Raw genomic sequence first — 15,705 nt, 5'->3', positions numbered from 1 at the left:
GAGCGCGGCCGCGTGCGCGTTCCTCACCAGCAGGGGTATTTTTCTTGAGCCGGTCCAAGTCCCCCCTCGCTGCATGGCTCACAGCGCGCTGTGACGCGTCAGCCGGCAGGGGATACAAGAAAATTGTGATCCCGAGCGGTGACGCGTCACGTGGTGCGCTGATGAGCCTATCAGCGGCGGGAGTGGGAGCTTTCAGAGAGCTTCCTCCACAAGGTAGGGGGTGGTGTGTGTGTGTATCAGCGTGTGTGAGGAGGGCCTTTGTGGGGGAAGGGGGAGGGAGCGGTAGCTGCTTACCTTCCAGCAGCCCGCAGCAGCTCCCTCCTGCAGCCTGGGAGACTGAGGCCATGGAGGGAGGGGGGAGTAGCGGGTCCCTCCGCTCAAATAACGCCCCCCTCTGCTCAAACCATGGCCGCTGCTCCCGCTCCCTACAGACCGCAGATAGCGGTCTGTGCCTCTCAGCACGCTGCCTGCATGCAGTGTGGGCGCGCTGACTGAGGGAGCGGGGCCGTAGCCTTAGGCAGGAGTAGCCAACTCCAGTCTTCAAGGGCTACTAACAGGTCAGGTGTTAAGGATATCCCTGCTTCAGCACAGGTGGCTCAATCAGAGGCTCAGTCGAAGACTGGGACTGATTGAGGCGCCGTGCTGAAGCAGAGATAGCCTCAAAAATTGACCTCTCGTGGCCCTTGAAGACTGGAGTTGGCCACCCCTGACCCAAGGAACTCTCTGAAAATGAGTGTCTTGATACTTAAAAAAAAAAAATATGTGCTCTTTGATTGGATAAAATAAAAAAGACCTCATCACCATGTCATATGGCATCTTTACAAATTACTTTTTTTTGCAACCACTCTAACTATACTTTGCCAACGGGAATGTGGGCAACAGGATTACAGGTGGTAAAACTGGTGTATTATGTGTCATTTCCTACTGTCATTACAATGGTTGCCATGAGAACAATTCACTTTTGTGCTATTTCGTGTTCTCCTTGCAATCTTTCCCACGTGAATGAGATTTTAGAATTGCAATGTCTCATGTAGCCATTTCTGGGAGAGATAATAGCACAGCGCACTTATGCCGACCTATCCAGCGTGTGCAATTTTATTCATGGGGCTCTTCTATTCCACTGCTTTGTATCCTCTGTTTGTAATCTGTGAAGAAAGACACACAGTATAACTCAGAACTATGCTTTAGCTACGCCGCTTTGGAGACAAGTCTATGACAGCTCCATGTGCTTGAAGCCTAAGCATAATGATAACATATTTATTTATAATTCCAATGAGAATAACAAATGGCATAAATTTATCATAAATTATTGTACACAAAGGATGTGGGTAAAAAGGGCAACTCTGCAACAAAATGTAAAAACAGATATTAATGAGGTACCACACAGGTAGTAAAGTGTCATTTATTATTTATGAAACCCCAGTGATGAACCTTGTGCAGTACAATGCTGCACTTTAAGTGCTACTATCTATGCTGGATTTTAGTTTTATAAAGTAGCAAAGAATTCATAAGACAGGAGAAGGAGTGGCTCAGCGAGTAACGGCTCAGCGAGTAAAGACTCAGCGAGTAAATTCTCAGCGAGTAAAGGCTCAGCGAGTAACGGCTCGGCAAGTAAAGGCTCAGCGAGTAACGGCTCGGCGAGTAAAGACTCAGCGAGTAAATTCTCAGCGAGTAACGGCTCAGCGAGTAACGGCTCGGCAAGTAAAGGCTCGGCGAGTAACGGCTCGGCGAGTAAAGGCTCAGCGAGTAACGGCTCGGCGAGTAAAGACTCAGCGAGTAACGGCTCGGCGAGTAACGGCTCGGCGAGTAAAGACTCGGCGAGTATGGCTTGGCGAGTAAAGACTCAGCGAGTAAATTCTCAGCGAGTAACGGCTCGGCGAGTAAAGGCTCAGCGAGTAAATTCTCAGCGAGTAACGGCTCGGCGAGTAACGGCTCGGCGAGTAAAGGCTCGGCGAGTAACGGCTCGGCGAGTAAAGGCTCAGCGAGTAACGGCTCGGCGAGTAAAGACTCAGCGAGTAAAGACTCAGCGAGTAACGGCTTGGCGAGTAAAGACTCAGCGAGTAAATTCTCAGCGAGTAACTGCTCGGCGAGTAAAGACTCGGCGAGTAAAGGCTTGGCGAGTAAAGACTCAGCGAGTAAATTCTCAGCGAGTAACTGCTCAGCGAGTAAATTCTCAGCGAGTAACGGCTCGGCAAGTAAAGGCTCGGCGAGTAACGGCTCGGTGAGTAAAGGCTCAGCGAGTAACGGTTCGGCGAGTAAAGACTCAGCGAGTAAATTCTCAGCGAGTAACGGCTCGGCGAGTAAAGGCTCAGCGAGTAAATTCTCAGCGAGTAACGGCTCGGCGAGTAACAGCTCGGCGAGTAACGGCTCGGCGAGTAACGGCTCGGCGAGTAACGGCTCGGCGAGTAAAGGCTCGGCGAGTAACGGCTCGGCGAGTAAAGGCTCGGCGAGTAAAGGCTCGGCGAGTAAAGGCTCGGAGATTAATGACCCGGCGAGTGAAGGCTCGGCGAGTAATGGCACTGACTCTGTAAACAATGGCACTGAGTGCGAAGCAGGGGAGCCTGGTTCAATTCCCGGTGACAGCTCCCTGTGACCTTGGGCAAGTCACTTTATCGCCCTGTGCCCCAGGCACCAAAAACATTGGTGCATTAAGGCCTGTTATGAAATGACAGCACAGATCATGCGTTTCCATACATTGTCATTTACTGCTTGAGTCCGCGAACAAAAGGCTGTGCCTCTATGAGGCAGGCCACAGAGTGCGCGAACAGGGGCGACCAAGCGTGCAATGCAGAGCAGACAATATATTTTGATTTTGTCGCGCGACGGCCGGGTCACATGCGCGGTTCCGCCAATTAGGGCGAACCGCACGATTGACGTCACGGGCATGCCTCCCCGTCATGTCGTGTCTCCCCCTAGGCCAAAAATCGCCTCTGTGGCAGACGCGGGTGACATCACGTGCTCCGTTGCGCTTGCCTAGCATGGCCTCGGACTAACTCCAGTCCCCAAGCCCCACCCCCTCCCCAAATGATCAGGTTTTCAGGCTGTCCCTGCTTCCGTGCGGGTAGCTCAATCAGAGGCCCAGTTGAAGACCGAGCCACCTGTGCTGAAGCAGGGACTGATTGAACCACTTGGATTGACGCAGGGATATCCTGGACACCTGACCGGTTGAGGAGAGCTTGAGGCCTGGAGTTGTGCACAACTGATGCGAGCAACTAATGGGCATGGAAACGTTTACAGTTTCCTGTTCTGTAGCCCAGGGTTGCACAACCTTTCCCTGCTGCACGCCCCTGCCTGCTTCCCTCCCTGCTCGCGCTCCCCCTCCCTTAACTTGTCTCTGGCGCCGAATGATGTCACGGATGGCAATGCGTCGCCAAAGACAAGGTAAGGATCGTTGTAGAAGCCTCACATGGTCCCCCGGAATTTAATTTAAATGCCTTGGGGAAGAGCGCGGGGCCTCTGCAACCGCCAAGCCCCACCCTGAAAAATCTTGCTCCCCCCCAGTTTGTGCACCTCTGCTGTAGCCTACTAGATAAGCCAAATCTATTTTAAAACTTTGTAAATACTTAGTTCATAAACACTACACCACCAGGAAATACATTATGTATGTATAACATTATATATATATAGCACTTCACAGCAGTACTAAGTGTAATGGGGTTCCTCTGTGCCCCCCTCATTACCTCCGCTGCGGGGGTGATCGCGGGTGCCGCCGGAGCCAAGTGGCAGACCTGCCGGCATTTCTTGAAGGTGGGGGTGTGACGATAGCCTGTCACAGGTATTAAGGTTACACAAATCACTGGGTTGAACTGAACGAGGCTAAGATATAATAAAGTATATTTATTCCTTTGGATAGGTGAACACACGAATAATACAGTAACAGACAAGAAGTACACTTACTTTGGGGTTGGGGAATGAGAAGTATGAAGCATAGCAATTCTCTCGCAATCAGGTAACAATCAGATGATATCAGAAGACAAAGGATAAAGGTTGAACAGCAGTTTATAAACCTTTTCTGCCCCATCCTTAACATTGAGTACAGTGGATTGGTTTTCAATTAACTCTAGCCACTTATTAACGTGGGAACACATTTTGACACATGCCCCCCTGCTTGTTGGTACATGCGCAGTAGAGCTCTGGGGTCTCATTACTGTAACCCCTCCTCTGCATCAGGAATTCCAGCTAGTCTACCAGATTGGATTCCTGGCAGGATATGCTTTGTTGTGAGGTGTGAAATGGAACACTTGAAGACTGCTCTGGTTTGAGTAATCTCCGCCCTCATGCAAACAGTGGAGGTGACAAAATCCTTTGAAACATACTCAAGTCCTAGACATTGGGTCCCTTTCTGGCCATATGCTACCCTGGTATGCAAAGGAATTGGCGGCTATAGGAATCCCCGCCATCGACTTTCAACGGGGCTACGCCGCCGTTGAAGTCAATGGGGTTTTTCCGCCGTAGCCGGTCAATGGGGTTTGGCCGCCATTGGAGTCTATGGGAAAAGTCCCGAACTTTCAAGGGGGTCCATAGTCCGTCGGGTTGGTCCAAGAGGGTCAAGGATGGTTCTGCTCGATGCCGGAGCAGTGACTACAGATACCCCAAACCCTGATCCTCTGGACCCTCCGGAACCGGAGCTATGGATTACCAAATATCAGCTTTTGACACTTAGCCGTTTTCCTGAGCCGTTTCTGCCGCCGCCATTGGAACCTATGGCGCGACCCGCTCTTCTCGGTTTGACCATTATCGGGTGTCCAGGACAAGGGGACCCGGTTGTGGTCGAGTGGGGGGAGGTCTAGGAACTAGGGGAAGAAAGAATTTTATTTCTAGGTGCTCTAGAACTGTTTATTCCCACGCCACTTGTCGTTGAACTTGACTTGTTAAGTAATCAAAGCTCTCCTATTGAAAATGTATCCACTTTGCGGTTAAGCGGTTTGGACGGCAGCCAACTCGTTCCTGGAAAGCTCTTTCGAGGATTCTCCATTGAAGTCAATGGGCCCATTGACTTACAATGGGAAACCCCCGCTCCTCCTCTCGGACGCCATCTGCTGGTCTTCTCAGGAAACAGGACTCAACAGCAAGATTCGCCATTGAAACACATAGAGCCTCAATGGCGGCCTATGGGAGCCTGCAAAATGGTGCCTGAAAAGGCGGGAAAATTACACAAAGGGCTATAATCACTAAACAACTATTAACCCTTGTGCTCCCGATGGATCCTAGTGTGTGTGTGATGCAGACACTGATTAAACCAGATGTTATAATAAAACAGGGGAACAGGGGAATACACATTTACATGTCCTAACAAGGGTTAAATCACATTTCTGGACCTCAGCCCAGTTAACCCCTTGTCTCCCTGTTGAGGTCAGGGGATGGCCAAATGGGGTGTGACCCCTTTAATACCGGGCCACCCCCTCTCTCCCTCTACAGGGGGCCTAGCAGGGAGCGCTCCGGTGCTCTGGAGGCTCCGCAGCGTCCCGCAAGCACAGGGGGCCGTCATGTTTGTTCCCTTGCACATGCGCAGTGCAGATGTGCGGCAGCAGGCCCCTAGTAGGTCGCACATGCGCAGTATATGCGCGCGAAAGGCTGGCCAATCAGAAAGGGCTCTGGGAAGGGACTACAAGTCCCGTGAAACTTAGGGAATCACGGCCTGATGCCAGGGAGCCAATATGGTAGGAGGATTCCCCAGGGAAGTGAGGAAAAGGCTGACAGGGGAGACATTGGGGTCAGTCGGTGACAGGAGAGGTTAGGGGTAGGTGGTGAGTGTGCAGGGATCGGTGACCCTCTGCACTAGGCCAGAATCCCCCTAGGCCCCAGTTAGGACACTGAGACACCCTTCAATTTGTGGCTGCTGTAGGGACAGGCCCTAGGATAGGGAACCTGCCCCATTAGATCTGCCTAGATAGTTTAGGGACAGAGGGGGTGCTGCACTCCATGAGGAAAGGTCTGGGACCAGGCCTCACCAGAGAAAGAGACATTATCGAGGTGGGATCGCCCCGGAAGGACGTCGCAGAAGGGATTCGCGATCACCAGATCCTTTTCGAAGTTTTCTGCAGGCCCTGGTGCAGCAGCGCACGGCATGTACCTTAATAAAGGGCACCAACACCTTACACTTTACGGCACTGATCATGCAAGGGTGGGAAAGTCATACTTGGGGACACTCGGTGGGTGGAGTGACTAAGGGACTCACATGTTTTAAGGACATGGTGTGGGGACACAGTGGTGGGTTGCGTCCTGCGTGACGCATTGGCTAGTTGTGCCTTTAGTGAGAACGGGTCTGTTATATCTTCATGCACATTACAGTGATAAGATTATACAGTGATAAGTATATGCTCAGAAAAGGTTGTTCTTGTTTTATTATACCAAGTGTGTGTTATTTTATTTTATTTATTTATTTATAAAAATGTTTTACCAGGAAGTAATACATTGAGAGTTACCTCTCGTTTTCAAGTATGTCCTGGACATAGTTAATATGACAAATAATACATGGTTACAAATACAGTTACATAAATGAACAGGGTATAGATTATATACAATACATTGCATGCACAGTTAAAGAAAATATATATTATGGGCATATGAAACAGTTACAGACCAGATTAAAATGTGAGACAGCCTTAGATTTGAAAGAACTTAAACTGGTGGTGGATGTGAGAGTCTCCGGTAGGTTGTTCCAGTTTTGGGGTGCACGGTAAGAGAAGGAGGAATGGCCGGATACTTTGTTGAGCCTTGGGACCATGAACAGTCTTTTGGAGTCAGATCTCAGATGATAAGTGCTGCATGTGGTAGGGGTGAGGAGCTTGTTCAGATAGCTGGGTAGCTTGTCCATAAAGAATTTGAAGGCAAGACAGGAAAGGTGAACTTTGCGCCTAGACTCTAGTGATGACCAATCTAGTTCTTTGAGCATCTCGCAGTGATGTGTGTTGTAGTTGCATTGGAGAACGAAACGACAAATTGAATTGCAGAGGGTGTCAAGTTTGCCAAGGTGGGTTTGGTGTGCCGAGCCATATACTATGTCTCCATAGTCAATAATTGGCATTAGCATCTGCTGTGCAATACGCTTTCTGACCAGCAGGCTTAGGGAGGATTTGTTCCTGTAAAGTACACCTAGTTTGGCATAGGTTTTGGATGTCAGGGCATCAATGTGCATTCCGAATGATAAGTGGGAGTCGAACCATATGCCCAGGTATTTAAAACTAGTAACAGGAGTTAGGGTGGTGTTAGCGTTGGTTCTGATCTGGAGCTCAGTCACTGGAAGCTTTAAAAATTTAGTCTTGGTCCCAAATACAATTGTTACAGTCTTGTCAGTGTTTAAAAACAGTTTGTTTTGGGAAATCCAGTTTTCGAGTCTCAAAAAGTCAGACTGAAGTATGTGTTCAAGGTCGGAGAGGCTATGGCTGTGTGCATATAAGATTGTATCATCTGCATACATGTCTATTGAAGCTTCCTTACATGCTGTGGGAAGATCATTGATGAACACTGAAAAGAGTGGGGGGCCCAGATCAGTGCCTTGCGGGACGCCACAGGTGATATCCAGGGGGTTGGAGTTAGAGCCTGAGATGGACACATGTTTGGATCTACCTGATAGGTAGGACAGAAACCAGTTTAAAGAATGCTTCCCTATTCCAGAGCTCTGGAGTTTGTTAAGCAGGATAGCATGATCAACAGTATCAAACGCCTTTGCAAAATCTAGGAATATTGCACCAGTGTGTTGACCACATCCATTCCACACTGGATTTCTTTGTAAACTTTTAGCAGGGTAGTTACGGTAGAGTGTTTGGGGCGAAAGCCAGATTGGAATTGGCTAGGGAAATTTGTCTTGGAAATTTGTAATCGCTTAGTTGGGAGTGGACACTTTGGATAGAATTGGGAGAAGTGAGATTGGCCTGTAGTTTGAGACTGTGTTTTTGTCCCCACTTTTGAAGATTGGAACAACTCTAGCAGTTTTCCAGGTCTTAGGGATATGGCCTTCAGACAGGGTAGAGTTGACTATGGAAGCAATTGGTTTGGCAATTGCTGGGGCACCAAGTCTTAGGAACCTAGATTGTAGTAAGTTAGGTCCACATTGACTACTTAGTTTTAATTTAAGGAGCGCTTGTGTAATCTCCTCTTCAGATACTGGGCCAAATTGAAAATTGTGGGCAGTGTTGGGAGGGGGTGGGGCTATATGGGTACTCCCAGGATGAGATTCAGGTTTGTGGTTCAGGTTGCGTTTCGCTAATAAGTTAGTAGCACACCCCACAAAGTAGTCATTGAATGCATTTGCAATGTCGGTGGGGTTTGTCAGAGTAATATTCCCCTTAGTGATATTACTTGGCTGTTGATGGTTAGAAGGCTGGAATATGTTGTTGATAACCTTCCAGAAGTTAGCTGGGTTTGATGTGTTCTGGAGGAGATTGTCAGAGTAATATTGTGCTTTTGCATGCCTTGTTTGCCTTGTGCACATGTTCCGCAAGCATCTGTAGTGATAGAGATCCTTGGTAGTGCCAGTTACTTTGTGGCTTTTCCACAAGGCATCCCTGAACTGGTAGAGTGCTATAAGTTCAGGTATAACCCATGGAAGGTGGGTACCCGGTACCCTTATTCTGCGTAGTGGAGCATGAGTATCACAGAGTTTTAAGAACTTGGATTGGAAATAGTCAAGCACAGAATCAGGATCGGGAATTAAATCGATTCTGTGCCAAGGGCAGTTGGTAAGGTCAGCCATAAACTGTTGTGGGTTAAAGTTTCTAAATGTTCTAGTGAGGAGAACTTTAGAGCTTGATTGGGGCGGTTTAATTTTCCTTACACAGTACACTATTGCATGGTCACTGAAAATGTCAGGAAGGATGCCAGAAAATTGGACTCTTCTGGGATTTGAGGAGAGAATCCAGTCAAGCAAGGAATGGTTGTGCAATTTCAGGTTTGTCCGTGTGGGTTGGGAAATGAGTTGCGATAGGTTAAGCGTTTTGATTTGTTTCTGGATTTTGTGGTTGTTAGGGTCAAGCCAATTGAAGTTGAAATCCCCAAGAGCTAGCAGCTCACTCTTTTCATTCAGAGAGGAAATGGAGCCAAGAAACTGGGTGATATCAGTCAGGGATTGTAGAGGGGCTTTAGGGGGGCAGTAGATGCCAGCAAGCAAGATGGGCTTAGAAAAGGGGAGGCATATTCTGCCAACTAGGATTTCAAAAGAGGGTGGCTTGGGGGGCAATTTAACAGTGTAAATTGTAAGGTGTCTGCAATATAAAATAACACCCATCTTTGACCTATAGAAATGGAGTATCCCTTAATGGCAATATTTGCATCAGTAGTTTTAGGGGTTAGCCATGTTTCTGTAAGAACGATGGCTTTTGGTTTATGCATAAGGCACCATGCCCTTAGTTCATCCAGTTTGGGCAGCAGACTCTGAATATTTATATGGGTGAGAGATAGCCCTTTTTGAAATTTGAAGGGGGTATTCTCAGGGGTATGGGACAAAGTTGAAGTGGGTTAGATTCAATATCACCTGCTAAAGAGAGTAATAGTATGAGTAGAACTTTTAGTAGTTTTTTACAAGTTGTAACTTTATGATTTTTGCCAATTGAGTGTACGGTGGTTGGTGTGCTGGTTTTCAGGGTTCTCACCAACATTCAGTAGATAGTGCAAGGCTTTTGAGTAATCCAGGGTGTATGGTGATGTTGGGCGTGGGCCAGGAGGGGGGAGTGTGCAGTGGATAGAGAGAGTAACATTTCAATGAGACCACGAGAAAGAACAAAGTACAGGTAAAAAGCAGGTTCATTATGCCAGAGGTAGGTAATGTGCATGGAGCTGTTTTGAGCCAAGTGTGTGCGCAGACTAAACAGCAGGGATCATAGTGTGGTCAGACTAGCTTACCGTTTGTTGCCATGTGTAGAAGAGTTTGCAGAAGGATGCAGTCCCCAGTCACCTATAGTCAAACTATAGTCTAACTACATATTCTCACTTAAAAGCTCACTTTAAGATGCCTCACTATATCATGGCAATGCAGTCCCAATGCTAATTATTGGATTGTGTCCTGTGAGGGGCACCTCCTGCTCTGTCGGGATCCCTCCCAGGTGGAGGCTTGCACCACGAGTATTCTGAATATATATATATATATATATATATATATATATAAAAGTATACATTACCGCATAGCAGCAAAAAGGGAGACAGCACTCAGGTGAATGAAAATAAATGTATTAAATACAGCACATAACTCCAACGTTTCGATCCCACAGGGGGATCTTCCTCAGGGTGGTGCACCCCTGTGGGATCGAAAGGTTGGAGTTATGTGCTGTATTTAATACATTTATTTTCATTCACCTGAGTGCTGTCTCCCTTTTTGCTGCTATGCGGTAATGTATACTTTTATTATTTATATGGGACATGCACCTATTCATTATTGAATTTCTATTGGAGTGCCAGTGATTTTTTATCACATATATATATATATATATATATATACATGTATATATATACCCCGGGCTCCCAGTGAGGAGGCTTAGGCTCCTGCGAGCCATACAGGTACATACAGCATTGATAGCTGCTGTGTTCAGAGGGAAACTGTGCTACATACGTGTGACATAATACTGCAATATAATACATAATGGGAATAAGCGCTTGTGATATCAAAGTAACATTAGGAAAAGGAGACCCTGCCCTAAAGAGCTTACAATCTAATTGGTAAGTAGGAAGAGTGCACAGAGACAAAAGGAGGGTGTTCTGGTAAGTGCGTCTGCAAGGTATCATGGTAAAGGTCCATGTATGAGGTGTATAGTATTGGCCACAGAGCTACCCATATGCTCAATTAAAGATGTGGATTTTAAGATGGGTCTTAAAGGGGGAGAGAGAAGGTGTCAGTCAGATATTGAGGAGAAGGGCATTCTATAGGTGCTGCGCAGTCAGTGAGAAATGCTTTAGATACAATGAGGAAGTTAGAAGAAATCTTTGAGCAGAACGCATGAGATTAGAGTAATATTCGTTGACAAAGGTCCCTATTCAATTTGCTACTTCTGTTCAAGGACCAAGGGTAGGAGACTACACAGAGCAAGTGTGAATGATGTGAATTAATTGGGGGATGGTTTCAGATTGGAAGTGATTTACAGATATTGAGGTGGAATTGTGATGATTATAAAAAGGGACAAAAGGGCGTGGGATCAAAGATTGTGGAAGACATGCTACGGGAAATATTGGCTGATAGGTGATATCAGCTAAATCTACTACTGGGAAACCTAGTGATCAGGAGTGTGGAAGGGGAATTTCAAATAGAAGTGCACCATATCTTGAATGGGTAAAGATCAGTGATACAGTTGTTAATAAAAGGTGAACGGTAAACAATACCTACCCTTTCATTTTAATGATTTAAGTCTTCTCTTCTTCACTGCTATCTGGTCAAGCGCTCGTCATATAAACACTAAAGAGTGATAATTTGCATTAAGACACGTTACCGCCTACTTATTTAAATGGGCTGTAAGGTGTCTTATGGCTGAGCACCAATTAGTACTGTAAATATGGCTTTTCTTGGGAACATAAACATAGGCCACAATGTTATTACCATGTTTCAACTAAGGTCTTGCTGGATACCCTCGAAATATTCCAAATACACCCAAACCCTGAAAGGTAATGAGATGCCCTTTCTTCATCAAATCACCGTTCTTTCATTCCTGTAGTTCTTTCACCGCTTTTCCCCGCCACGATATTGCACAATCTAAATCCTACTCAGCCACTTCCTGTAAAGTATTTTCTTTCTTCCTACCGTAATTTAACACTATTTCATGATCATATACAAATCCCTGTAAAACGGTCGGTCAGCTTAGCTGTTTCTTTGTGGGGTTTTTAAAATACTCTAATTTGACCAAATTCCCAATAAATTTACATTTCAAATCCTCTGTAGGACAACATATTTATTTCTTAGCTTAGCATGCCCTTTCTGTTCTATCATAAAGTCATTTTCTGACGAGTAAATACCATTTTCAGTTGGGGAAAACAGCAAATAGAAGCGGAATCTGCAAATTAATCATGATTATTTAAAACAAAGACTTAAATTATATAGTAGCCAAAGTGGGCTGTTTAATTCAAATTTACCAAAAACATGGCAATCCTCCCAAATTAAACTCTACTGTTTATGCAGTTCAACAATGCCTTTTGCAGAAGCGGCCTTATTTATTTTGCATCTGCACAACGGATGGAATCCCATTTGTGCTTACAAATGTGTGGTTTGCCAACCTCTATGCCAGCCAAGTTTCTACTCTCGGTTAATGGCAACAATGATTGTCTCTATGGAGAACAAAAGCTGAAGCATATATTTTTTTTTCTAGTAAGCATCAACAATAAAGTTGCTCATAATGCTTATTAGCCGGTGTAATAAATCCCCCAAATCTGTGATTTTTGGCAAGACAATTTATTTCCCTGGACCTGGAGGAGGGCGGTTGAAAGAAGGCACTCTCTTATGCCAGCCAAAGGATATGTTTACAGCTGCATAACTTTCGCCAACTAAATACCACAACCCTAATACAATATTTATCATGTTTTTCTTTAACGTAAAGTGAGTGCCATAATGTGAAATAAAGATGTATTTTTCTCCAACGCAATGGAGAAGAAAAGTATTGAGAGGCAAGATCTTTTGAGTAATGCATGCATTGCACCAACATCCTCCTCTGCACAAGCTTAAACAGTATCCACAAGTTCATATTAACTGATCGTCACACTCGAATCCTGGGTTTATTTCACTAGCAGCTTGGGACAACCTCCAGTAAATAACTTTAAGAATGCCAAGAAGCAGCCTCGTCTTTGTCTAATCACATCATGGTAAATACTGTCATATTATGGTATAAATGACAAGAATAATGCACTTTCCTTCATGGAAGGAAGAGCAAGTGATTAGACTGTCCCAGTAGTTTTTAAAGCAATTAAACTACAGATAATACTTTTATTTAATCATTTGTAGCTCTGTTGCCTGGAAGATAGCATTTTTTTTTCTTCAAGTAGTACGCGTCTCTTGTAAAATCTCACCTCGATTTAAATGTTGATTAAAAGGGATTGGGATAGATCATATTCCTATTGATAATGGTTCATTTATTATAAAGGAGGTTTCTAGTCCTGACGCACTGATGTGCAGCATTCTGTAACTCTTTGAGATATACAAAGACTTGTGTGTGATGGGAATGGTAAAACATATCCCAGTGCTCACAATTCTGTTCTGGAAACACAATGCTGCAAGCACTGGAATTCATTTACCTGAAGTAGCCCTTTTACACAATTTATTCTCAACTAGATGTATTTTTCCCCAAAGTCACAAAAAAACTAAAACAGCCATGAAATTTTTTGACAATTTGCATAAAATGTGTAAATTAAAAATACCACTTGTGATCACATTCACATGTCTCAGGCAGGTCTGTAACCCTGCATTTCTCCATTATTTCTTAACATACAGTGCTTCCACTGCAGCTAGGGATTCTGGGTAATGACATGCAAATGAGCACACCGTGTCATCTTTCCTTTAAATCCATTTCAACATGGAGCCCTGTAAGCTTTATGCTTGCCGTATTACACACTTTTCAGCTCAGCCTGGGTTAAAGAAGAGCAGAGCCAGTAACCCTTCTCACAGACAGCGGGTGCAATCTTTTGGGGCTCATCAGTGTCAGTTTGGTTATACATGAAATCTGGGTACTCTTATTTCAGTTTATAAAGCTTGTGGTTATTAATATCATTGCAAAGAAGGGTTAAAAGATGGACAAGGCTTCAATTAAAGGTGACAAACAATTTCTTCAACATGCAAGTCTCTTCTAAGACAGAGATACACAGTAAAGCTCTATTCACAAGTTCGTATTGAAGTTCTCCATTTAATGTGACAGCCAAGAACAGTGGAATAACAATGGTTCAGATCCCATATGGACCTTTCGTCACCTTACTTTACCCTTTGGGGTCCCTTACGTACAATAAAAAATTTAAAAAAAATAAGGGGCAGAAATTAAACAAGTGTTTAAAGCAGCAAAATATGTAACACTGCACGATTTATAATTTATTTTTATTACGATTATAGGATTGGACCTGGGGGTTCTCCAGAGCTGTACTCTGTTAATTTCAGCTCCAGGGACCCCCTGCTTCCAGAGATACAGACCTCTGCAGAGGGTGTCAATATCTGCAGCCAGGGCATTGGTGTGCCTAACAATATGGCGGCTTAAATGTCCCGCGCCATGCAGGCCAATAGGATGCCATGACGTCATCCCTTGTAGCTTCCTATTGGATCACGTGACCTGGACATGTAAACTCCACAGAGATACTGGCACCTCCTACGGAGATAAGTATTTGTTGAAGCAGGGGGTCCCAAAGCTGAAATGAACACAGCTCACTAATTTGGAAGAACCGGGTTTTTTCCATTCCTGATTCTATGTTTAGGTACCTTTGGGTTCAATGACTGCTACAGGCTATAGCTTGGATATGGAGGGATTTGGGGGAGTTCTGAGATGGGTTGAACCTAAAAAAAATCCATTATTATATAGGTATAAGGGGCAGGTGAATTTCTCAGTGTTCGATTCCCAAATAAATGTGTACATCACAAACATCTACACAAATGTATACTCCTATGGTGTTTGTGTATTAATTTAGCAAAATTATAGAGGAGAGAGAGATTTATCGCTACTTCTAGTCTCTCACTATAACAGCAATCTATTGTACTTTCTTATTACCATAGTACACTTTACTGTACATTGCATGGATTTGTACGACAAAAGAAAACTCTACCTAAACAACACGCTTCACCCACTTTGACCTTTAGAGAACCTTTTAATGAACACAGCAAGAGAGGAATTGCACTTTACTGCTTAAGGGGCCTATTCATTAAACTAGAATAAAATAATGCAAAAGCACACAATAAAAGAAGACCGTTAGTAGAAAGTAACACCTGGAGTTGTCACTGTGTTAAAAATAAAATAACATATGCAAATATATTGCAAACTAAAAACCATTTGCATGCAGGGACATACATAAAAATATATATATTGACATTTTTTGGAGTTAAAAGTCCATTCGTCACCAGTTTTTTAAACTTGTGCAACACTGTGTCCTTTTTTTTTTTTTACCAAAATCGTTTGATCTAGAGAAAATATAGAATTTGATATATATCATAAGAAATGTAAAGAGAAGCCTGTGACCAAACCTGAATACACCTGGGAAATATGGTGATTTGAATACACTTTGCATTAATTAGCAGGTTTCCCAGGTGTTCAGCTTTGTTCACAGGTATCTCTCCATGTGTTGTGTATTACTATAGGTGTCGCTCTCTCAAAACGGGCCATTTCTAATAAGATAGGAAGTAAAGAGACCAGACAGAATCAGGCAATGCGGCCTTCCATGAGAGTCGAGTTTGCAACAGAACAGGGGTGGCCATCTACAGTCCTCAAGGGCCACCAACAGGTCATGTTTTAAGGATACCCCTGCTTCAGCATAGGTGGCTCAGTCATTGACTGACCCAGCTGTGCTGAAGCAGGGGTATCCTTAAAACCTAACCTGTGGGTTGCCCTTGATGAGTTGGCCAGCCCTGCAATTGAAGTACCCAGATATTTATTTGTTTTGGTAATCTGTCAAAGTTGCATTCACTAAACCTCAGTAGTGCCTTAGTCAATAGCAACACTGTTGCTCTCGTTTATCTCAATTGATTTACTGTGTGTTACAGTACATTACTACTACAGTTTACAAAGGCCTAGACGTGGATGTTGAGGAGATACATTTGGGTAACCC

Source organism: Ascaphus truei, chromosome 16 (genome assembly GCF_040206685.1).
Source record: "Ascaphus truei isolate aAscTru1 chromosome 16, aAscTru1.hap1, whole genome shotgun sequence".
NCBI lineage: Eukaryota > Metazoa > Chordata > Amphibia > Anura > Ascaphidae > Ascaphus > Ascaphus truei.
The sequence above is the reverse complement of the archived record's forward strand: the minus strand, read 5'-3'. Positions refer to the sequence as shown.